This window comes from Schistocerca cancellata, chromosome 9, assembly GCF_023864275.1.
Source record: "Schistocerca cancellata isolate TAMUIC-IGC-003103 chromosome 9, iqSchCanc2.1, whole genome shotgun sequence".
Lineage (NCBI taxonomy): Eukaryota > Metazoa > Arthropoda > Insecta > Orthoptera > Acrididae > Schistocerca > Schistocerca cancellata.
The window spans coordinates 262,448,799-262,474,084 of NC_064634.1; the positions used below are offsets into that span (position 1 = coordinate 262,448,799).

The 25,286-nt window shown below is 41.0% G+C and overlaps 1 protein-coding gene across 1 annotated transcript in view; it reads right to left on the bottom strand.

Moving 5' to 3' along the window:
* LOC126100621 (sodium-coupled monocarboxylate transporter 1-like) overlaps positions 1-4,592 on the bottom strand; it is a 206,607-nt gene extending 202,015 nt beyond the window's left edge. The window contains exon 1 of the mRNA XM_049911247.1: positions 4,462-4,592. The gene's annotated coding sequence lies outside the window, so the exon portion shown is untranslated. The remainder of the gene's footprint in view (positions 1-4,461) is intronic.
* Positions 4,593-25,286: the final 20,694 nt, after the last annotated feature.

Below are 25,286 nucleotides of genomic sequence, written 5' to 3' on the forward strand. Positions count from 1 at the left end.
CTGTGAATATGTTGTGTTGTAGCAATTTATTACTACTTTTTCTGCTTGGCACGCGTAGAGATCCAGTGACTGCCAACACAATGAAAATATGGTTGTGACACTGATGCTTCTCTTTTGCACCTTGATGCTTCCATATTTCTTAGGAATAATTGAATTTCACACAATCACATGTATGAATTAGACACAGTTGCTAATTCTCTTACTGACGTTGACAACATGTATCCCTTTGCTCTGAAACAAGTAACACTTCACCTGTTTGAACCTGAACCCACTCAAGGATAAACTTCCATTTTTCAATGACTAGACCTCAATTACCTCCACTTCACATATGTGTAAAAAACACTATTCTCGTGATATATTTTGCTACCATCTTCAACTCAACGTAGTGAAAAAGATTAATCATGAATCCCCTCCCTCCTCACAATTAAGTTTTATCTCAAGGAATACTATATATTCTGTTGCAAGCTACATAAAATACCAGAAAAAGATTTTCACTCTGCAGCGGAGTGTGCGTTGATATGAAACTTCCTGGCAGATTAAAACTGTGTGCCCGACCGAGACTCGAACTCGGGACCTTTGCCTTTCGCGGGCAAGTGCTCTGAGCTACCGAAGCACGACTCACGCCCGGTCCTCACAGCCATTTTCCGACTTAGAAAATTTCACCCTCCTATTCCGTTTTTTTCTTGATGCAAAACAAAAGCTTCCAGCCGAAATAAATGGAGAAAAATTAACCTAACTGCAAACCATACGGTACCGAATTTACTGCATGATTTCTGTCAAGCCATATCGACCGAAACATTGTAAAGCAGTCACGTAAAATTTTCTCACATTTCCCATTTCTTGTTTGTTATTGAAATGGTGAAGGGAAAAAAAGGAGACTGACTAAGCTGGAACTGCACTTTGTCAGTGAAACTATGTAATTAAAAACTATTAACAAAAGTCTGCAGAAAGCATAGTTGCATTATTCATTATACTAAGATAGTCTTAAGCGCTGCACAGTACTAAGACAGTAGCTATGTTTGAATTGAAGCGTCTGAGTTTAGATGCAGTACCATCAAAACTGCACTACGTAGTATAATCGGCCGGAGAAACATACAAAAAAGGATTTTTTTCGCACTTGGTTGTCTTCACGTAGGAGAAGATTTTTGTAGCAGCCAAACAGGGCCATAAAATCTCCAAAAATTACTCGCTGCGTTATTCAGCTTTGCTATTGCTAATCTCATCATATATAGTTTTAAAGGTGTTACATAAAACATTATTTAGTAAATATTTTCTGCTTCTTACTATTATAAGTATGGAATTTTTTAATCTATTTAATTTTGATGAGATTACAAGAAGGCACATGGTAGATTTCAGTTTTATTTAAGTTTTTCTTAAACTGGATCAACCAATGTATTGTTCTCTCCGAAGTATATCTCGTGAAAAGAGCGTGAAGGTGAAAATTAGAAAGATTCAAATCCTCACACAGTCTTACGAGCAGTCGTTCTCACAGCGAAATAGTCCGCGACTGGAACAGAAAAATTAGGAAATAGCAACGGCACAGGAAGTACCCCCTGCCTAGACAAGAAAGCCCTTTAATACTGAAGAAGTACATGTTTTCGTCTATCTTTGCTTTTTTTTCTTTCTAATAGCTACCGGTTTCAGTACATGACAGCATGTACAGGCCATTCACAGGAACGCAGTCGTCACTCTACCTTTCCAAACAGGGGTGTCAAATATTTTTGGTATTTGACCACTTCCAACTGGGAAGTGAGCGTTACTACGGCGTACCAGTGGATAGTCTGTTCATTCTATTACGTACTGAAACCAACTACCAGAAGACAAAACAAATAAATTATGACTACAGACTAAAACAAGTAGTTTCAGTATTGTATTGGTGGCTATTTCACTGACACAATGTCGGGAACAAGAGTTAATGCTGCATTATGATTCATTTCTGAGCTCAGGTCTTCAGCTCATCGGGCAAATCAGATTTAAATCAATTGAAAAATCTTTACCGAACAGACAGGTGGAAAAACGAACTCTCCATACCATAGACGAAAACGAGTTAATATTGTATTGGTATCCAGTTCTGATCTATGTTGAAAGTTTGAAGTCCTCAGCTCATAGTGAAATTAATCTAATGAATCTAAAATCAATGGCAAAATTCGTATCGAGCAGAGAAGAAAGTGGATTAATAAGAACGTGCTAAAAAGCACAGTCTAATTTTTATCGTGTCTGGCTACTGATTGGTGGTCCGATGTTCGATCCTCATTAACCACCTATCTTTTTCTGTATTGATAAAGTCTGGAAAGTGATCTGCTCAGCCTCCTGATGTCGGATCAGAAACTGTTATATAAAATAAATCGCAGGTCAACTGGACGCAGATTTAAATGATTCAGTCACTCATCTGCATCTACATCCATAAATACTCCGCAAGCTACCCAGTGGTGACTGGAGGAGAGTACTATTTGTACTACTAACTGATCCACCCTTACCTGTTCCACGCGCGAATGGCGCTTGGGAAGAATGATTGTCTGTAAGACTCGGTATTAGCTCATCCCGGAAAGTGTTTTCAGTAGTAAACTTCTTCGTGATGCATAACGCCTCTCTTGTAACGTCTGCCACTGGCGTTCGTTGACCATCTCTAACGCTCTCGTGCCGACTTCCCTACCTCTTCAATCAAGTCCTACCGCGTAAGGTAGTGTGGTATTGGCGAACAATACTCAAGCATCGGTAGACCAAGCGCCTCTTCCTTCGTAGACTTCCGCAAGGTGTTCGATACAGTTCCCCACAAAGTAAGAGCATATGGACTATCAGACCAATTGTGTAACGTAGCATGTCATTCTCAATGGAGAGAAGTCTTCCGAAGTAAGAGTGATTTCAGGTGTGCCGCAGGGGAGTGTCGTAGGACCGTTGCTATTCACAATATACATAAATGACCTGGTGGATGACATCGGAAGTTCACTGAGGCTTTTTGCAGATGATGCTGTGGTGTATCGAGAGGTTGTAACAATGGAAAATTGTACTGAAATGCAGGAGGATCTGCAGCGAATTGACGCGTGGTGCAGAGAATGGCAATTGAATCTGGATGTAGACAAGTGTAATGTGCAGCGAATACATAGAAGGAAAGATCCCTTATCATTTAGCTAAAATATAGCAGGTCAGCAACTGGAAGCAGGTAATTCCATAAATTATCTGGGATTAGGCATTACGAGTTATTTAAAATGGAATGATCATATAAAGTTGATGGTCGGTAAAGCAGATGCCAGACTGAGATTCATTGGAAGAATCGTAAGGAAATGCAATCCAAAAACAAAGGAAGTAGGATACAATACGCTTGTTCGCCCATTGCTTGAATACTGCTCGGCAGTGTGGGATCCGTACCAGATAGGGTTGATAGAAGAGATAGAGAAGATCCAACGGAGAGCAGCGCGCTTCGCTACAGGATCATCTAGTAATTGCGAAAGCGTTACGGAGATGATAGATAAACTCCAGTGGAAGACTCTGCAGAAGAGACGCTCAGTAGCTTGGTAAGGGCTTTTGTTGAAGTTTCGAGAACACATCTTCACCGAGGAGTCAAGCAGTACATTGCTCCCTCCTACATATATCTCGCGAAGAGACTATGACTGGAATAGAAGGGAGAACCGATAGAGGTACTCAAGGTACCCTCCGCCACACACCGTCAGGTGTCTTGTGGAGTATGGATGTAGATGTAGATGTAGAGTTACATTTATTTAAGATTATTCCTGTGAATCTCGCTCTGACATTTGCTTTTCCTACTTTTTATTTTACGTAGTCATTCCAATGAAGGTCGCTCTGTTACTATGACCAGTTGTCTTTCGGTTTACACATTTTTGTAACGATGATCAATAGAGAATACTAGTAGGTTTAAGCCTATTTTATGGAAATCATATCGATTTAAAGATGCTGTATAATTAACGGAAACGGAAGTTAATATGGGATGTAAAAGTGCTGTTGTGACATTGGCCAAGCGGAGAAAACTACTTTAGAATGGTGAGTTGATAATCGAAACATGCTCCTAGTTTGAGAAGTTCAAATCCTGAAATTTTTACAATTAAAAGTAGACTCTGGCGTGATATGGGTTTATAGTAAGAAAAATAATTCATTACGATGCTCGACTTTTTAAATGTGACTGAACTTACTATAGCCCACTGCTCCTAGCTTAGCAGAAGATTTGATTACGGAGTAAGACAGCATAATAGTTACGACAGTGGACGCGATTCGATGGAACTGTAACTCAGTTCTCCGCCAGAACAGTCACTATTGTACTTTTTGGTGGTTTCGTTAAATAATTTTACTTGTGTATTTAAAATGAACATGGTTGATTTCTTCAGCTATCAATCTCCAGGTCCACTTATCTGTCTCTATTGATCCAACAGTCGACGAGATTTTATACAACTAAATCTCACGAAAGACTGTAGTATCCTAGCCAACGGGAGAGAAGAAAGACATACTTACTGTATACCACTGCTTGTGGGTTGTAAGGTTTCGGATGGAACAACAATCCCGTATGTCTGCTGGTGGACCAGGCAGTTACCGGCGCGTCTCCCAAGAACCAGCAGATGTAGGTGTGGTGTACCTGGGTCGAGGAGCCGTTGCCGACTGACACAAAACCGGCGGAAGGAAGCATTCAGTGACAGCAGCATCACAGCCAGGAGAGTCCGAAGTCCACAGACAAAAGAGTCCCCCTCACTGACGCCATCGTGTTTACGTGCACTAGTTTCATAATCATTTCTGAAAGGAGCGTTCCCCCTCCACGCAGCCTTCACAGATTATGCGTCACTAGGAAATATACTGTTGCAAGTACGCTATTAAGCTGTCAGCTCGTGTCTGATGTATGAAAATATCGGCTTTATTTGCTTTAACATTTTCTGGCTTAGGCAGGTCTTGTATTTCCTGATAAGTATTTTATTTCATTATTAGCCATTATTTTATTTCACCCCATAGGGAATATTAAGCAACATCACAAGAAATATTACCCTTACACCATATTAGTTCCACATAGTTGTGTGGATTTTTTTTTTGTATGAACCATGGACCTTGCGTGCCTCAACGATACAGATAGCCGTACAGTAGGTGCAACCACAACGGAGGGGTATCTATTGAGAGGCCAGACAAACGGGTGGTTCCTGAAGAGGGGCAGCAGCCTTTTCAGTAGTTGCAGGGGCAACAGTCTGGATGATTGACTGATCTGGCCTTGTAACACTAACCAAAATGGACTTCTTGTCCTGGCACTGCGAACGGCTGAAAGCAAGGGGAAACTACAGCCGTAATTTTTCCTCAGGGTACCACGTGAGGCAATACTGACCTTACGACTTATCTTAGAAGAAAGATTAAGGAAAGGCAAACCTACGTTTCTAGCATTCGTAGACTTAGAGAAAGCTTTTGACAATGTTGACTGGAATACCCTCTTTCAAATTCTAAAGGTGGCAGGGGTAAAATACAGGGAGCGAAAGGCTATTTACAATTTGTACAGAAACCAGATGACGGTTATAAGAGTCGAGGGATATGAAAGGGAAGCAGTGGTTGGGAAGGGAGTGAGACAGGTTTGTAGCCTCTCCCCGATATTATTCAATGTGTATATTGAGCAAGCAGTACAGGAAACAAAAGAAAAATTCGGAGTAGGTACTAAAATCCATGGAGAAGAAATAAAAACTTTGAGGTTTGCCGATGACATTGTAATTCTGTCAGAGACAAGAAAGGACTTGGAAGAGCAGTTGAACGGAATGGACAGTGTCTTGAAAGGAGGATATAAGATGAACATCAACGAAAGCAAAACGAGGATAATGGAATGTAGTCGAATTAAATCGGGTGATGCTGAGGGAATTAGATTAGGGAATGAGACACTTGAAGTAGTAAAGTAGTTTTGCTATTTGGGGAGCAAAATAACTGATGATAGTCGAAGTAGAGAGGATATAAAATGTAGACTGTCAATGGCAAGGAAAGCATTTCTGAAGAAGAAAAATTTGTTAACATCGAGTATAGATTTAAATGTCAGGAAGTCTTTCCTGAAGGTATTTGTATGGAGTGTAGCTATGTATGGAAGTGAAACGTGGACGATGAATAGTATAGACAAGAGGGGAAATAGAAGCTTTCGAAATGTGATGCTACAGAAAAATGCTGAAGATTAGATGGGTAGATCACATAACTAATGAGGAGGTATTGAATAGAATTGGGGAGAAGAGGAGCTTGTGGCACAACTTGACAAGAAGAAGGGATCGGTTGGTAGGACATGTTCTGGGACATCGAGGGATCACTAGTTTAGTATTGGAGGGCAGCGTGGAGGGTAAAAATGGTAGAGGGACACCAAGAGATGAATACACTTAGCAGATTCAGAAGGATGTAGGCTGCAGTAGGTACTGGGAGATGAAGAAGCTTGCACAGGATAGAGTAGCATGGAGAGCTGCATCAAACCAGTCTCAGGACTAAGACCACAACAACAACAACAATAGTATTCACCAACTAAGATCACGTTAGGAACTTCAGTTCCTCTTTCTCTTCTTCCTTTGTTGTGGTTTCCTATTTTTCCAGTATGCCCTCACTTTTTCCATCATGAAGTCTCTTCCTTTCTTCCGTCCATGTTGTTTTCGATTTTTTATTTCTTCTGCTTTGAAAGCCTTCCATATTCGGTATTTTATTTTTTAAACATTTCTTTCTGCTATTGCTGATACTTTAATGTTGTTTATTATTAATAAAAAGTTACTTAAGTCATGTTACCGCCTTTCAGCTATTCATTTTTTATAAAATAGATTAGGAGATAAATACTTTATAAGCAGAGAACTCACATGATGACTGTAATTTTTAAGAAAATTTCTCGTGGAGAAACAACAGAATGGTTAAAAACATTTTAAAATTAGATTAAAAACAGCCTACACCTTTTTGGAGGGGCAAGACACTGGAAATGTTAATCAATGTGGAAGCGGACTCGCCAGTGATGCAGCATGTAAATGGCCTCATAGCAAGTGCCAGCCAATCGTTACAGGGAAAGGGTGCAATGCTGAAAAAACAACGAAAAAGGTACCATCCCTTTTATTAAGTTATAATTGTATCCTTCCGGAAAACATAGTCAATGTAACAGTGGTACAGTGGTTACCGGTTTCTGTCATAATCTGACCATCTTCAGACCATTTACGTATACCATGCCAGAAGGCGGTGGCGGTGAACTGTTTGCCTCCTTATTTTTCAGTACGTATCTTAGAGGCATGTTCAGATTAATCGTCTTGAATGCCTTTGGCTATCTTTTGGTTCATTTTATTTTAATAGGGCACTGCACGAAGTCCGTTAATACTCGAGAAGGGCAACAACTCGCTTTGTTTTAAACGTGGCTTCCCGTGTGCTCGACGCTATTTTATTTCAGTACGTTGTTTTAAAAGCTTTTTCTCTCTGTGTGTATTGATGTCTTTGATGGTCAATATCATTGACGGGCTTCTGAATACTTTCAGGTGTTATATTCTATTTATATTAATTTTAAATGGCACCACACAATGTTCTTAAAATCTTAAAATATTGACAACGGTGATTGCCTGCTAAGACATTTGCATGGACAGCAGCATGTGTGCTTAAACACCTTTTACGCCAGTAAGTTGGCTATAATATTTTCCTTGATAGTCCGAAGATTAACACATTCGGAGTCATGCTATTGTCTAATAAAAGTTTGTATTTTTGTATGTAGGCCAATTTGCAGAAGTCTTAATCAAGGATAAACGTGTTGTTGGCAAAATGCAGAATAAAAATGCCTGTTTCGCAGCCAAGACTGCTTATCTCTAGTAAACGTTTATTACTGGTTGCTGTGCCATACTGCACGAACTGGAAAAAGGCCTGAAGGCCGTCACATTCTGAAACTGGCAACCATTATAAATAAATATTTTATTGCGGTCAAGACACTTTTTAAACCAGTTTTGTAGATGATGACGTTTATGATAAGGATGATAGTGATGCGATATAGATTCTAAATCATAATGAAAGTCATCTAATGTGGGATCCTGGTAACTGTAAGTGGGAACTAGGGTATCTGAGATATCAGGGAAAGTTCTGGACGGAAAATATTGAAGGATGTCGTTGTGGAAAGGAACTGATAAATGAGTGTATGTGTTTGGAAATGAGTGTGGTGCCATCTGCGTAGCGCAGGGGTGGGTTGTAACTGTCATTCGGCATGGGACGGGAGTGAGGGATAGATCTCGGGGAGGCCAAGAGGGAAAGGGAGTTGAAAATGTGTTGGGAAAGGTTATGGCGTGCATGGAGATGGAGGGAAGGTGGCATCTGTCGCTGGAGGGGCGGCAGCTGGTCCGACTTCTCAGGATGGAAGAGACTATAGAATTTGGTGTAAGTAGGCTGTTTAGCTTTTCTTATTGGTAACGCCACGTAGCGCTCTGTGTGAAAAATCACTGGCTGTGCTGTGTGCAGTCTGTGGCTAGTTTGCATTGTTGTCTGCCATTGTAGTGTTGGGCAGCTGGATGTGAACAGCGCGTAGCGTTGCGCAGTTGGAGGTGAGCCGCCAGCAGTGGTGGATGTGGGGAGAGAAATGGCGGAGTTTAGAAATTTGTAAGACTGGATGTCATCAACTGCTATGTATATTATGATTTTTCAACACTATTAAGGTAAATACATTGTTTGTTCTCTATTAAAATCTTTCATTTGCTAACTATGCCTATCAGTAGTTAGTGCCTTCCGTAGTTTGAATCTTTTATTTAGCTGGCAGTAGTGGCGCTCGCTGTATTGCAGTAGTTCGAGTAACCAAGATTTTTGTGAGGTAAGTGATTTGTGAAACGTATAGGTGAATGTTAGTAAGTGCCATTCTTTTGTGGGGTGTTTGAAAGTCAGATAGCGTTGCGCTAAAAATATTGTGTGTCAGTTTAAGCACAGTCATGCATAATTTTTCAAAGGGGACGTTTCATAGTGGTAACTCAAGTTTACAGACGATGTAGGAACTTACAGTGATAAATCTGGTTAGCCAGGTGGGATTATACCTCTCGCTACATCATGCCGTTCAGTAGTCATTTTGATAGTGTGTATTCTGTTGGACCAAAATTACTATACTTCTATGAACGATGAACATCCTCTTGAAGTTCGCCAACGCAGATTCAGTTCATTCAGTTAGATTGTTTGCGTGTCTTAGTCTATATGTAACGCTCTTTCTGCTTGTTCAGCAGTCGGCTTCGACATGTTAAGGCCTACAGGATTGACGTCGGCTACAGCCGGACCCGCAACAACCCCAGCAGCCATCTTGTAGAGACTTGCTCTGACCTCTAGACCTACAGCAGCAACAACCTCCAGGATGACTGGAGGTGTAGTGCTTCTGAAAACAAATCGCATACAAGAGGCACGTGTTGTCAGTTCGAGAGTTCCGGCTCCAGCGCTTGAAATTCTTGTGAAGTAGGAAGACAGTGCAGTAAAAGAGTTCATTTTCCTTTCACGTTTCACTGGACTCGCATTCGGGAGGACGACGGTTCAATCCCGCGTCCGGCCATCCTCATTTAGATTTTCCGTGATTTCCCTAAATCATCCCAGGCAAATGCCGGGATGGTTCCTCTGAAAGGGCACGGCCGACTTCCTTACCCATCCTTCCCTAATCCAATGAGACCGATGTCCTCGCTGTCTGGTCTCTTTCCCCCAAAAAACCCAACCCTTTCACGTTTTCTGCAACTTTTCTATATTTCTCCACATTTCCATTAAGATTTTACCAAACACAATAAGTACAACGTATTAATTTGTTAGCTAAAATTATGCCTGACATTATCAGTAATGGAATACGCGATCTTTCTGTAAATAGTTAAATTTATTCTTACAAAAACCTTTTAACGCCTAGATCGCATGTGCAAAAGACAGTTAATATATGATGAATACGCAGTTTTCGTTGTAAGCAAACATCTTATCATCACGCATATATAAACTGCAGGATGAACAGAAACTGAATGTACCAGTAAAAGTCATACGATGACATGCGTTGGTGTAAGAACCAACATGAATAAGAAACTTTGTGCTAATAACGACAACAAAACTGAACCACACTTGCACGAGCAGCAGGTTGAACAAACAGCTTCTACCAGTAATATCACGTCATTCATTAACCGGAAATTGTATGAAAGCCAGTTCAGTGAAGCAAGCTTGTATGGAACGACACCAAAACTGCGAATAGTTCTACACCCTGGTTGATAAAATAGTTCAAATGGTTCAAATGGCTCTGAGCACTATGGGACTTAACTTCTGAGGTCATCAGTCCCCTAGAACTTAGAACTACTTAAACCTAATTAACCTAAGGACAAGACACACATTCATGCCCGAGGCAGGATTCGAACCTGCGACCATAGCGGTCACGCGGTTCCACACTGTAGCGCCTAGAACCGCTCGGCCACCCCGGCCGGCGACTGTAGCGGGTTCGTCTATGCACGGGGAAGTAAGCGCTCTAGCAGTCGCGCGTCGCACCGGCATTCCATACACTGCTGTTTGGTTGGCTCTTAGGCATACCCTCCAATGCTATCCGTACAGAATCCATCGGCATCATGAACTGTTACCTAGCGATTTAGAGAAGCGGAGGACATTTGTGTTGTGGGCGTTTCAAAAGATAGCGGAAGATGAGGATTGGTTGACTAACGTGTTGTGGACCGACGAAGCTCATTTCACGCTCCGAGGGTCTGTCAACGCCCACAACTGCGGAATTTGGGCTACCGAAAATCCTAGAACTGTCGTGGAAACTCCATTGCACGACGAGAAAGTCACGGTATGTGTTGGATTTACCACATCTACCGATATCGGGCCTTTTTTCTTCAAGGAAATGCGTAATTCTGGTTTTGTAACTGCTACCGTGACGGGTGAAAGATACGCCGATATGTTACAGAATCGCATCATCCCCAGCCTGGCTGATAAACATCTGCTGGAACGTACGATGTTTAAGCAGGATGACGCTCCACCCCATATTGCTAGACGCGTGACGCGTGAAAGGTCTCTTGCGCGTGTCGTTTTGTGATGATCATGTGATCAACCACCACTTTCGTCATGCTTGGCCTCCCAGGTTTCCAGACCTCAGTCCGTGCTATTATTGGCTTTGGGGTTACCTGAAGTCGCAAGCGTATCGTGATCGACCGACATCTCTAGGGATGCTGAAAGACAACATCCGACGCCAGTGCCTCACCATAACTCCGGACATGTTTTACAGTGCTGTTGACAACATTATTCCTCGACTACAGCTATTGTTGAGGAATGATGGTGGACATATTGAGCATTTCCTGTAAATAACATCATTTTTGCTTTGTCTTACTTTGTTATGCTAATTACTGCTATTCTGATCAGATGAAGTGCCATCTGTCGGACATTTTTAGAACTTTTGTATTTTTTGGTTTTAATAAAACCCCATGTCGTTCCAAGCATGTGTGTCAATTTGTACCTCTCTATCTACATTATTCCGTGATTTATTCAGTTTTCGAATTTATACTGACTTTTTGATCACCCGGTAGTTGCAAATATCGTGGTGTTAACATTGGCACATGCATGGGTCACCGGCCGCGCAGGCCAGTCATTATGAATATTTGCTGCACTGTATATTCAGACACACTTGTACTCTGCGCAGCATTTATGTCTGATGTTAGGACCGCCACATTTCGCCGTCTGTCCTGTTTCTCCTGTCTGCCCAGCTTGTGACGTCCGACATCCGTAATGAGGGTGGACGCCCAACCCCACGACGTTTGGACGTGGTTTCGCCACATGTTGAAGAGACTCACCACAGTAGTCTTCGCACACCCGACAAGTCGTGTTGTCTCCAAAATGCCCGTGCCGAGCCTCCGGACCATCACAATCTTCCCTCGGTCAAACTCGGATAATTTGCGCGCCTTCCCAATTCTACACACGCACACTGCGCTCACAGATATCACACGCACCGTGTGTGTGTGTGTCTGACTAGCTGCTATTCCTCGGTGCTATCATGTGGACTGGTGTATACCGACAGTAGGTCGGTGGCCATAATGTTCTGCTAATCAAGTTGTGTAGCAATTGACGTAGTGATTTACGTCTTCATTTAGCCTGCACTGCAGAGTACTTTAATTACGGAAGAATAGCAAGATTATTATTACTCGGTAGTGGAATTTTTTATCTATTACAAATGTTCTTGATGTAATACTTTTGCCAGTAATGGGCCATTTTGTTTCAAGGTAAAAGGTTAACACTGACTTTTGTGGAAAAAGTGTAACATAAACTGTTAATTCTTTGCCAAATATTTGTTTATTATTGGCATGGGGACCGCCTGCATTGATTCAGAAACTGAGTTCGTGTTAGTGCTTGACCACTTTTTGAGTCTCCCTAGGTTGTTCATTCTTGACGAAACTTCACGTGATCCAGTCACTAAACTATTTGCTGTGATCGGAGACGAAAGTCGATGACGATGTGGGTTAGCGTCTTCCTCCGCATCACACTAGCCCAGGGGTCGTTTTGTCCATTGTAATTGATGAGAGCGTTGTCTGAACGTTGTGGGGGCGATCGGTTCACGAGCAAGTCCCTATTGTACACATTAGGCAAACGGCACTGTCGTAATGGGATGTTCGGGACTATTTCCGATTATTGCCAGATTGTACACTGGTATGAAGGAGGCAGTTTGCCGTTTGTTCAAAAATGGCTGTGAGCATCATGGGACTTAACGTCTGAGGTCATCAGTCCTCTAGAACTTACATCTACTCAAACCTAACTAACTTAAGGACATCACACACATCCGTACCCGAGGCAGGATTCGAACCTGCGACCGTAGCGGTAGCGCGGTTCCAGACTGAAGCGCTTAGAACCGCTCGGCCACATCGGCCGGCTGCCGTTTGTACTGACTCAAATTTGCAGCGGTATTTGCTGCAGAAAGATCTTACTTTTGGAACATGATGCTACTTCTTTGTCCTATTACGCACAGCCTACTTTGCAAACGTCTTGATAACTTCAGATTTTATTATGTCACAATGTCCTTTCAGTATTGTCTTTTTATCGCGAAGATATCATTCTGCCACTACTACCGGATACAACAAGTAATTTCTGGTGTTGTTGACTACTCGCTTCTTAAACAGCACCAACCTAGAACCCTGATATACCATATCAAGACTGAGTCGTCATGTACGTTTTTACTACATTAAATTCCGTCTGGCACAGGTTCTAGCGTGAACACAGTAGCCGATGCAAAATGTCTGAATCGTCCTTCCCGATGTTTTCAAGAAAAGATTCATCGCTCACCAGTTCACCCAATCGCGATCCATATGTGCCGTTTTATCAGCTGTTCACCAGTGTTTTATTAAACGATAGAATGTTCAAGTACGATTACTGTACTGTTATGACTGCCAATGTAGTAGTTATATCAGTTCATAAAGTAACTCAGGACGGACACAATCAAGCAAATACTAACACATTGTGTAGTGGAAAAACAACGACCGGACTAATGCAATTTTTGGATTGTCACTGTCGCCCAAGATAATACACATGTAGTAGATTTCGGCTGTTGTCTTTGATATGGCAGTAGTACAGCGTCTTCTCATTCGTCAAGACGTAGTAATAAGTCAAAATAAGCGAAGTACTTTAATACGCATCGCTTCACGTGAACCTTAAAGAAACAGGAACTTAAATTATCACCAGTCCGTTGCAGTAACAACTGAGCAATACGGTATATAAGTGACAAAGAAAGGGAACTAGCGTACTCTTGTGAGCCTGCTGCTGAAGCGTATTTTTCTTATAGCACTACCACACCGAAAGATGACTGCTGATGTTACAGGTGTAATCAGTCCTAAGACTCATTTGATGTTGTCCACAACAAGAGCCTGTCTTCTGGAAGTACAGAATTTTCATGTAGCTACTGTATCCTACCTTTACTTCAACGTGCTTACTGTACTTCAGCCTTCATCTTTCTTAGCACTTTTACCCTCCACGATTACCTACACCGCCAGATTAACTGTTCTTCAATGTCGCACCACATTTCATTTTGTTTTATTTTACTTACATTTTTTTGAGTGATCAGTCTTCTGGCTGGTTTGATGCGGTCCTCCACGAGTTCTTCTCCTGTGCCAACTTCTTCATCTCAGAGTAGCTCTTGCTAACAATTGAGGCAGTAGGTTTACTGCCTCCATTATTAGCTGGATGTATTCCAGTCTCTGTTTCTCCTAGACAAGGATTCCATTTTTACAAATGCTTGTTTGATTTTTATGTCGTCCTTGCTCCGTCCGTCAAGGGTTATTTTACTGCCAAGATAGCAGAATTCCTTAATCTCGTCTACTTCGTGATCACTAACCTTGATGTTAAATCTCTCGTTGTTCTCATTTCTACTACTTCTCATTAGTTTCATTTTTCTTCCATTTAGTATCAATCCATATCGTGTACCCATTAGATTGCTCATTCCGTTCAACAGATCCTGTAACCCTTTCTAACTTTCACTCAGGAATAGCAGTGCTATCAGTGAATCTCTTCATTGATATCCTTTCAGCTCGGACTTTAATTCAAAGCTGAGACCTTTCTTTTGCCTCTTTGATTTATCGATTGAACAATAGTCACACCCTTTTTAATCGGAGCACCTCGTACTTAATCTTCCACTCTTATTGTTCTCTCTTGGTTCTTGTACATATTGTACGTTACGCATCTTTGCCTTTAGCTTATCTCTATTTTTCTCAGAATTTCAAACATCATGCGCTATTTGACATTGTCGAACGCTTTTCCTAGGTCGACAAATCGTATGAACTGGCGCCTTTACCTCTTCTGAAGCCAAACTGATTGACATCTAACACATCCTCAATTTTACTTTCCATTCTTCTGTCTGTTATTTTTGTCAGAAACTTGAATGTATGAGCTGTTAAGCTGATTGTGTGATAATTCTCACAGTTGCCGGCTCTTGCAATTTTTGGAATTGTGTGGATGATGTTTTTAAGAAAACTGGGGATACGTGAATACATCCCATCATTTTGTCAAGTTGTGAAGTAAGCCGTTTTTTCATCAGTTATATTCAATACGTCTTCATAGACCACACTGCTTCGGTATTTCTTAAATCAATAGGGCAAGTGGCAACCAGATGAGTATTTCGACAGGTGTGTAGAATCAATATGTAGGCATGCACCAACAGACAGAAAAGTATAACGCACACCAATTCGAAGACAGCCAGGGGAGTTAATTGTGAGCACTATCGCACAGGCAGTTTAAAGGCTCATGCATCCAAGTTGCTCGCAAACACAATATATAGAAGAATGGAAAAGAAAACTGAAGATCAGTTGTAAATTATCAGTTTGCCATTTCGAAAGATAAAGGTACCACAGAGGCAGTTCTGATTTTACGATTGATAGTGGAAGAACGGCGTAAGAATAATCCAGAAACGTTCGTTTGATTTGTAGGTGTGGAAAAAGCGTCTACATTGTAAAATGTTACAAGATAATCGAAATATGCACAAGAATTAAGAGAGAACAATGAGAATGGAAGACCAAGAAGAACGTTCTCGGATTTAAAGCGTGTAAGAGAGGGTTTTTGTATTACGTCCTTATTGTTAAACCTATACATCGGAAAAGCAATGACTGAAATATACGGAAGTTTCAGTGGTGAGACAAAAATCCGGTGTGAAACTATGTCAATGATAAGACCCGGTGATGACATTGCTGTCCTCAAAGTGAAGAAGAATACAAGATCTGACGAATGGAATGAACAGTCTAACGAGTACAGAATATGGATTGAGATTAAACAGAAGAAAGGAAAAGAATTGTGTAGCGTAAGTTATAGAATACTGTTGGCAGCAAAGTAATACACGACGATCGAGCGATAGAGAACATAAAAAGCAGAGTAGCACAGAAAAAAAGGAAGTTTCTGGCCAAAAGATATTGTCTAGTGTCAAACATAGACTTTAGTTAGAGTAGGAAATTTCTGAGAGTATACATTTGGAGCATTGCATAGTACGGTGGTGAAACATGGAATGTGGGGAAAACGGGAACAGGAGAGAATCGAAGAGTTTGAGGTATGGTGCTACAGAAGAACGTTGAAAATTAGAGGCTGATAAGGTAAGGAAAGAGGTGGTTCCCCGCGGATTCTGAAAGGAAAGGAATATATGGGAAACGTAAGGGAAACACTGAGATGAAGGACGTATAAGAAGGTCGGACATGTATTAAGACATGAGGGGGTAATCCATGGTACTATAAGGAGCTGTAGGGAATAAAAACTATAAGGAAACGCAGAGATTGGAATACATTCTGCAAAAAATTGTGACGTAAGGTTGAATTGCTACTCTCAAATGAAGAGATTGGCACAAGTGAAGAATTCGTGTCGGGCTGTTTCGAAGTAGTCAGAAGACTGATGACTCTCTTCTTGTCTGTGGTGTTTATCATGCACGTCCCAATGCCATGTGGTGTTTGCAGTTGTAACAAATACTTCCCTACATTTTTAACCGGTGCTTAAATTTACACTCGATGCTAATGTGTTTCTGCTTGTCAGACAATCTTTCTTGCTGTTGTCAGTCTACAGTATACACCATCTTTACATCTGCTGTCGGCAGATGTTTTGCTGCCGAAATAGCAAAACCTGCCTACTGGTTTCAGTGCCTCATTTTCTAACCAAATTCCTTCGGCATCACATAACTTAATTCGACTGCACTCCATTATCCTTGCTTGGTTGATCCAAGGAGAGGGGATCAAACAGCGAGTTCATCGACGCCATCTGATTACTAAAGGATGGGAAGGAAGTGAGCTGTGCCCTTTCAACGGGACCTTCCCGGCATTTGCCTGTAGCTATTTAGGAAAACCACGGAAAACCTGAATCAGGATGGCCGGATGCGGGTTTGAACAGTGGTCCTCACGAATGCGAGTCCAGCGTGTTAACCATTGCACCACCTCGCTCGGTCATTACCATGGTTTCACTTCGATATTCATCTTACATCTTCTTTTAGAGACACTATCTGTTGCGCTCAACGAATTTTTCTATGTGCTTAGCCGTCTCTGACAGAATTATAATGTCATGAGCAAAAATTATTTCGTAGTCTCTCTTAACGCTTGCTGAATGTACTGACTGAATGAGATGGCAGCGTGGCTACAGCCCCCTCCTACTCCCTTCTCAATCACTCGCTGCCTTTCATGACCTTCTCCTCTTACTGCTACAGAATGTTTTCTATATAAGTTGTACATAAACTTTAATACACTGTACTTTATCTCTCACAATCTAAGATTTCGAACAGTATATTCAACATTGTCAAAATATTCAGATACCAAACCAGCAGGATTTCATGGGTGTATTTTAACCTTTCGTGGTGAATGACTATATTTGTAAATGTTCTCACAGAATTTGCATTTCCTTTACAGAGATAGCTAGGGTTAGCTGGCATAACAGGATCTTCAAAATTACGCAGACGATAACTACAGAACAGCGAGAAAACTTTCTAGCATGTTATAACACAAACTATCTTTCAATAAAGCAACCACTTCATACAGATAATCTTAGTCAACTTGCTGCTGTTGGAAGAAATTAACATGTTTGCATCTACCCTTGAAAGTTACAGCGGTTCATGTATGCTTTATGATTATAGCTTGTAACAAGCGCTTATGGTTTATATTTTAACAATTTTCTATTCTCAGAGATAATTCGGCTTCATTGTAATTTTTAAATCAAACCAACATAACAACCATCTCTACGTCTATGTACAGGATTTTCTATGTAGAAATTCTCTATTTGAACCTTCACTTCTTTCTCCTTGAAACCTCACAGTCTACATCCACATTTATACTCTCCAAGCAACTGTGAAGTGCAGAGTACGTCCAATTGTGCCAGTGATTGGGGCTTTCTCTCTGTCCATTCGTGTATGTATCGTGGGAAGAGATTTACATTTATAGTTTCATATTTGTGTTACTAACAGTCAATTTAACAGAGATGTGGAAGGAAACTGAGTTCGATCATTTAATAATAAGTTGACGAGTATGCGTTTTGATCGCACTGTGCTTGAAGAAGTAAATGAAGTTATCTGCAAAAAGAAAAATGAAAAATATTGCAGCTAATATAAACACCCGTCCACATTCAAAAATTTTCTAATCGGATTACTAACTTATCAAATACAGCAATTAGTGCAAATGAGCTCAAAGTGTTAAATATGGGCATTAAATTCGCTTCTGTCAAGTAAAACCTCTGGCAAACAAATGTGGATCTAGAACACATGTAGTGAAAAACGTTTCTGTGAATCACTTGGTAGCGGAAGATTTAAGTACTGTTACTGGTGCTAGTGACTCACCCCCACACTCTGACATTTGTACATTCAGCATGTTAAAGAAGATAACAGTTTCCAACACTGTCCTCAGACACCTGACTCACACTGCAACATTTTGCGCGCCCGCATGCACATACACACCCACCCACCCACCCACACACACACACAAACACACACACACACACACACACAAATGCACACGCGCACAACCGATTCGAACACTAAATTAACACTATTGTCTGGGACAACTGGTAATATTCTCTCAGTGTTGAAATAATCCCAATCTCTCGATTCCAACCAATGTTTTAAGGAGGTTGTCCTTGCTTATCTTCCAAATGAAGGAAATTAAAGTCCACTCGAAAATACCATCAAATGGGAAAGGAAACTAATGAGTTGGTTAACATCAAGATTATCTGTGACACACTAGCGGAAGAAGCAAGAGAATTCTCCTATCTAGGATGAAACATAACACAAGATGGCCAAAGAAGGGAGGTGGCTCAAAACGGTTTCTAGAGGTGAAGGAGAGTCCTACTTGTAGAGTTAGATATGGACATCAGAGAAAAGATCTTGAAAATATGAATCTGAGCACACTATTGTAAAGGAATGAAACGTTGACTATCATAAATGTGAATAATAAGAAACAAGAAGTATTTGAAATGTTGTCTTATCCTAGAATGACCACAATTTAGTGATCACATTGAATGTATGCCATCCCTTGCTAATTTGAACTTATATCTTCATGAATGATTATGAACACGGTTTAGGAATGACATTTAATCCATTATATTGGACAAGACAGTAGTGGGGCAACAACGACACTGGTGCATTTTCTTAGTACAAATTGCCTACATCACAGGCAAGTATGATTCACAGGTAAACCTATTGCTCTGTTTTGACTGACAGATTATGACCCCTTGGGTACAATCCATATTTTTGATTGTTGTGTCCTTAAAGTATTGTTTCTTAACCCTCCTCTCCCCTCACCCCCTCCTATACCTGGAAATTAGCGGCTCTGTAGTGGAGAGAAAGGATCTCACGACAGGAAATTCAGTTATATAAGCACAGGATATGCTGTTTATTTATAAAATTCATTTTTCAGGGGATACATCTCACTTTTATTTGGTGGGAAAAGCTTACATCCCGCAGCAACAGTCCCTAATTATGTAATTACATTGTGGCAGATTAAAGGTGTCCTCTTATTGGAAAATCTTCTAGTGTGCACACACCTTGACATGCAGGGTTCCCCCACTTAGATAGACATAATGACTGCAGTCCTACCCTTGCTCCTAATGACATAATAACTGTAATCACAAGGGAAAGTATGAAACATGATATACTATATCGCGATGTACTGTATCACAGTTCATTCCTCACCATTTCGGGTCTCCGGCGTCTGTGTCTATTGTCAGGGCACTGCCACGAATGTCAAAACAGCCCATTGTGTAGTTACAGATCACATTACTACATACCTTCAACCATGGATCGGATAACGGCTCCTTTGATCTTGTAGCTCCCAAACAGCATTTTATTGATAGGAAAATTCCAGACCCACTTCCCATCTCTGTCGCCCCCAAGATGCCACTCCATGCTGTATGAACCAATGTCTCCAAACATGAAGGTGAAGTTTTGCATCTCTCCTCAGAATACAGTATTTCTACTGGCTAATACTGGAGACAAAGGGAAAGCCTATACAATTTCCTTAACAAAAATAGTGTGAGATAATCGATTACCATTAGCCTGTCAAATTAATTATTTAACAATATACAGGGGTCAAATCGATCGCTTAAAACACCCACTTCCTTCTGACAACCACCCTTCTTCGTAATAAAACATATTTTCAACATTTCAATATCACACACAAACATAATGCAAATCAAGTAATGAAATTTTCGTTACAAATTCGTTGTAGTGCTTAATACATCTGAGGTCTTGTTCATGCCTTCCTCCACCACAACACTTCCACTAATCTGATGTATTTGACGAAAAAAGAAATCTTGACGATCACAGGAGCTCAGGATCACGAGGTGCACGTCATCCTCCACCCACACCATTGCCCCCATTTGCACTGGTGGTTGCGAGAGAGACCTGTACCTGAATGCATACATGCATGCAATACAACTATCCGAAACAATAAATTGATGAATCAGAAATCTGATGTCGCAATTAGGTTTTCAAAAGTACTGTAGACTTTCTAAACTGATCATTTGGAAGGGAGGAGGAAGGTGCATGATAAAATAGAGACAACAGTAAATAACACTGCAAGACAGAGTCCATTGTGATGTATTGAGAAGCACTGAACACAATACACTTAAACACTATCCAGTCCATTGCAATAAGCTGTCATGGCTAGATGTCACAGACAGCTGAAAACACTCACATGTCTCGTGCACTCCTGTCCCAAGGTACACACACAGCCCCCTACCCTCATATTGTGAGGTAACTAACGAGTTATGGTTCCCTGGAAATATTCCAAGTTCTCTAAGTTCGGAGTTGGCGTGGCCGCGCGGGGGCCCAGCAGCAACCATGTGGTGCCGAATGTTAGCTGAGCATGAGGGGTAGCCCCAGCGCGTGGTCCAGCTGTGCAGCTGGGATTTCCATGTTGACACTGTGTCGATGAAGGAGACATGCTGGGTGTGCTAGAGATGATGGACTTGGTGAAACCATCATCGCAGACATTTCACAGTTTGTATAGTAATTAATAGTATTCAAATGAATCATGATACATCAAAAAGAAATGTGTTCCTTACCATTATTTGAGTGACGATTCTGGTGGTGTAATGAGATTTTCAATATCTTTATCAGTTTAAAGTTTAGTATATGACTGTAAATTATAAAGTAACACCCAGCAACGAATTTCCAAATTTTAAACAGTTCATCCAATTTCGTTGATCGACTTGTCTTTAGAAAGCTATTGGTGTAAACCTAAATTGGTATACATTATATGCATGTAACTTGTCTAGTACATGGGTTGGAGGTCAAAGTGGCTGATTACTATCGATCGCGTAAGGCCATAAGTACTCCACAGTGACACGAAGAAACTGTAGCAGCATGCTTATAAATATACTTATTTGTCTATTCTTTGTTTATATCCGATATATAATATGAAGAAATTGGTTAAATATTTACTGTGTTTTAGAAAGCACAGAGACATTAGGCTACTGGCCTACCTTTTGTTCTATCCCTTTGATATATGTTTATTTAATTTGCTTATGTATCTAAAAATGTGTTTTAGAGCGTGTTTATGGTCCAGCCTTAGGAATATTTATTCAATTACAAGTTATTTAAATGTAAATCCAGTATTTTGAAAGTGTTTCAACATGTTCGTGAGTGTGCTTTGGCTTGGAGACAGGGCAGGAGCTCTCTAGCCAATCACAGCGAAAGTTCCAAAAAGGACACGTGGAGAGAGGCTATATGGAAGTGGAGGAGGAGGATCGTTTTCAGGAGAGGACACAGGGCAGTTCGGAACAGTGTGGCGTGAGGGACGGCCGTACAGGACACGGAGAGTGCTGGACAGTCGCGAGAGAGACTTGGAGAGTGCGGAGCAGTTTGCATGTGGTTACGGGTGATAGAAATACCTCGGAGTGCCGACTTGTGAACTTGTGAGAGTTCTGTGGCTTCTACAACGAAGACATAGTGTGCGTTTAGAAGTGAATATCTTGCGAGTTATGTTCTTGTTCATAACAAATTACGTGCAGTAGGAATCTATTGCTTTCTTGTTATTCGACTTTTATTTAATTGCTGGACCATTGACACAAATAAGTGTTTTGCAGAAATATACCGCATTGTCAGAAGTACTTCTACTATCGTACTCATCATTTAAAGTCGTTAAGATAGTACCGGCAGATTTTGTTCAATTGCAAAATTTCTACGTTGCATTCGCAATTGCCGAGTGACAGGAACCTTCAATCATTCGATTCTTGTGTCTATTCATATTGTATACTGTAGACTCAGCAGTATTTGGCTTGTAATGCGGCAACTACGTATCCCAGCCTCTAGACAACTAAACCAGCCAAAGCTTTCAATATTTCAACACTGAGTCAGAGTGTGCGTAGTTGAGGGTCACCACATCGTCATATTATTTGAAAGATCGCAATTGGGGGCTCGTCCAGGATATGTGTCCTGGAAATTGGTAATTCCTTTGCTCTCTGTTATTGAGCATACTGTACGAAGTGTAAAGGCCTTTGCAAAACCTGTAGAGATTACTGTATAGTGAATCTCTCACAAAACATAGTGTGAGATCGGTTTTTTCCGCAAACAGGTTTCTGGAAACAGTGAAATTACGCACTAAATTTCACAACGAACACATGCTATCGATAAAGGTCCTGATCTATCACGTTAAAGGCAATTTGCTTTGCGGCTCAGAGTCTAAATAAGCTGAGTGCAGGGATCAGTAGCGGTTAGCGCGTTTAGAAGACAGATGTATCGGAGACGATTGGAACTCGCGGTAACTGGCAGCAGCTGCAACTACGTCATCAGGCGATTTCTCCTGCGGCGGACAAAGATCCACAGCAATACGACGGCAGTGACTTCGAGTACTCCAGGGCAGTCTTCAGTGCCCGCTTCTACTACAACAGACGGCATCACCATGACTGAGAGAACCAGCTCAGATCAGATAAGTGCCTGCGCAAATAGTGAGACAATGTTTGACTCTGAAGTTCAAGTTCCACTTATAGAGCTGGCGAATATAAAACGTAGTATGTGTAATTCTGAAAATGGAAGTGTGCCGGTTAGTCAGATATCAGAGCGCGAAAGTGTAACTAATAGGAATTCAGGAGAGGGGAATGAGTGTGGGCGAGATATTTTGTCTCAGCTAATGCAAATGATCCAGGGATTAGGAAATAATGTGAATACAATGGCAAATAATATCAGTACAATTCAAACAGTTACAGATACAATTCGGACTGATATGGGTACAATGCGAACTGAAATAGGTTCAGCTGTGAAAGAGGAAGTTGGAAAAATTATGGGTAACCTTGAAAAATCAATTTATGATAAATTAAAATGTTCCAAGTAGATATGAGGAAAATTACAGACGAAGTTGTAATAGTAAAATCTAAAATCGAATCAGTGGAAATAGATCTTGAGGAAGAAATGGATAAGATACAGACGGAACTTGGGGGCAGGGTAAGCGACTGTATAAAAGCGCAAGATGCTCATAAAAGCGATATAAATTTAACAATTAGTGACATTGCCAATCATGTGGGTGAAGGGGAGAAAGAAGTGAGCAAAATTAAAGATAAAATAGGGTCCTGTATCACTAGTGAAAATGAATTTAAGAAACAAATACTACAGATTAAAAGTGATTTAAATTCATTAGCCTCCCAACAGGCCACGGCGGTTATAAATACGCCTTGGGCAAATACCGGATCTGTGAAATGTTACACAGATGACGGAAGATATCACCCAGTAAATTTCTTGGCTACGTATAGGGACGCTTTTGTTCACATGTCGCACGAAGTGAAATAAAGTACCTTGAACGGCATTTGGAGGGAGACCCATAGTCTTGGACAAATGTTACAAGTATTCGTGCAAATCGTACGAAGAGTCTGAAAAGTGTTTTGTGAATAAATTTTGACGCGAAGTAAAGCAAATACGGATCCAAAAGCTATTTTTAAACGGGTCGAGTTACAGGTACGGTAATGGGACGATGAGGGATTTTTGCAAGCGTGAACTTGGCAAGCTTAAGCATGTGAAACATCCGTTGGGGGTTTTAATGGAAATGACCACGTTAAAAAGGCGATTACCCAAAGATTTGCAGTGGGATCTTGTCCATAGCCCATGTGAGTCCGTGGACGAATTTCTAGAATTTGTAGAAAAATTAGAGAGTGCTTTGAAGTTCAAACCTCAGAGCAAATCGCGTGGTAGTTATCAAAATGGGAATGCAAATAATCACCACCAAAATAATAATCGTGAGAGAAATCAAAGAAATTCTCAGGGAGATAATAGCAGGAATCAGCAGAAGGTAGAAGTAACTACAGGTGTGATAACTTCCGTGAACGGGATCTAAGTAAAGAACGCAGATTTGACGTGCAATCGCGTATCAACCCATCGGGAAACTGATGTTTGCCACATCTCAGGTCCGGGGATGGCGATCTAAGCAGGCGATGAAGATGAATGGAGATAATGGTAATGGTATAAATGTTGATAGGTTTGGAGAAAGGCAACAAATATGTAATGTGGAGTATGTTGAAGAGGAAGGCTATATAGGTGGCTCTTTCAATAAAAGGAGGTGCGAACGGCGGAAGCATAGATTTGGGAGGGATTTAAATAAAAGTAATGGGAATAAATTCGCTGGGGAAGATGTAAGCTGTGAATGTGTAAGGAATGAATGTGTGAATGGGGATGAATGGAACGATTCAGTCGTTCAAAAAGAAGTTAAAGGGGTGATGAATTTTGTGAAAACAAATCGTGTGGAGAGTTCTGAAGAGGTATTAGCAAATAATAGCAATTCCAGTAAGGAAGGCGGCGTAGCTTTGGTCTTGCCAGCTGCAAGTGAGGGTGATTGTGTTTCGGTGGAAAGCGCCAATGTTACTAAGGGAGTTTAGCATTATTCTCTCCAGCAGTTTGATACTTCAGAGGAAGGAATATACGCGTTTCTAGTCTAGGCGAAACGAAACTTATTGATGAATGTGTGGATCTAAACCATGTGTCAGAGTGTGAATGTGAGAATGTAGGTAAAATAGGATCGAGGGTTAATCTGGATGAAAGGTGCATGGAAATGGCAGTGTGTGCTGATTTTTCTCCGATCACAGCGGAATGTAGCAGTTCTGAGAGTCCCAAAATTGTGCAACAAGGTAGCAGCAATTTGTGTAATGTAGCGGTAGAGGATTAAGTAGTGCACGATTCACGTAAAGTTAATTTGTACTCAAAAAATGGCTCTAAGCACTATGGGACTTAACATCTGAGGTCATTAGTCCCCTAGACTTAGAACTACGTAAATCTAACGAACCTAAGGACAGCACACATATCCATGGCCGAGGCAGGATTCGATCCTGCGACAGTAGCAGCCGCGTGGTTCCAGACTGAAGCGCCTAGAACCGTCCGGCTGTCCTTACCTGTACGTCATGCAACACAGGACTACAATGTTAAACTCATTTTTGGCTCTTGATGGAGAGCT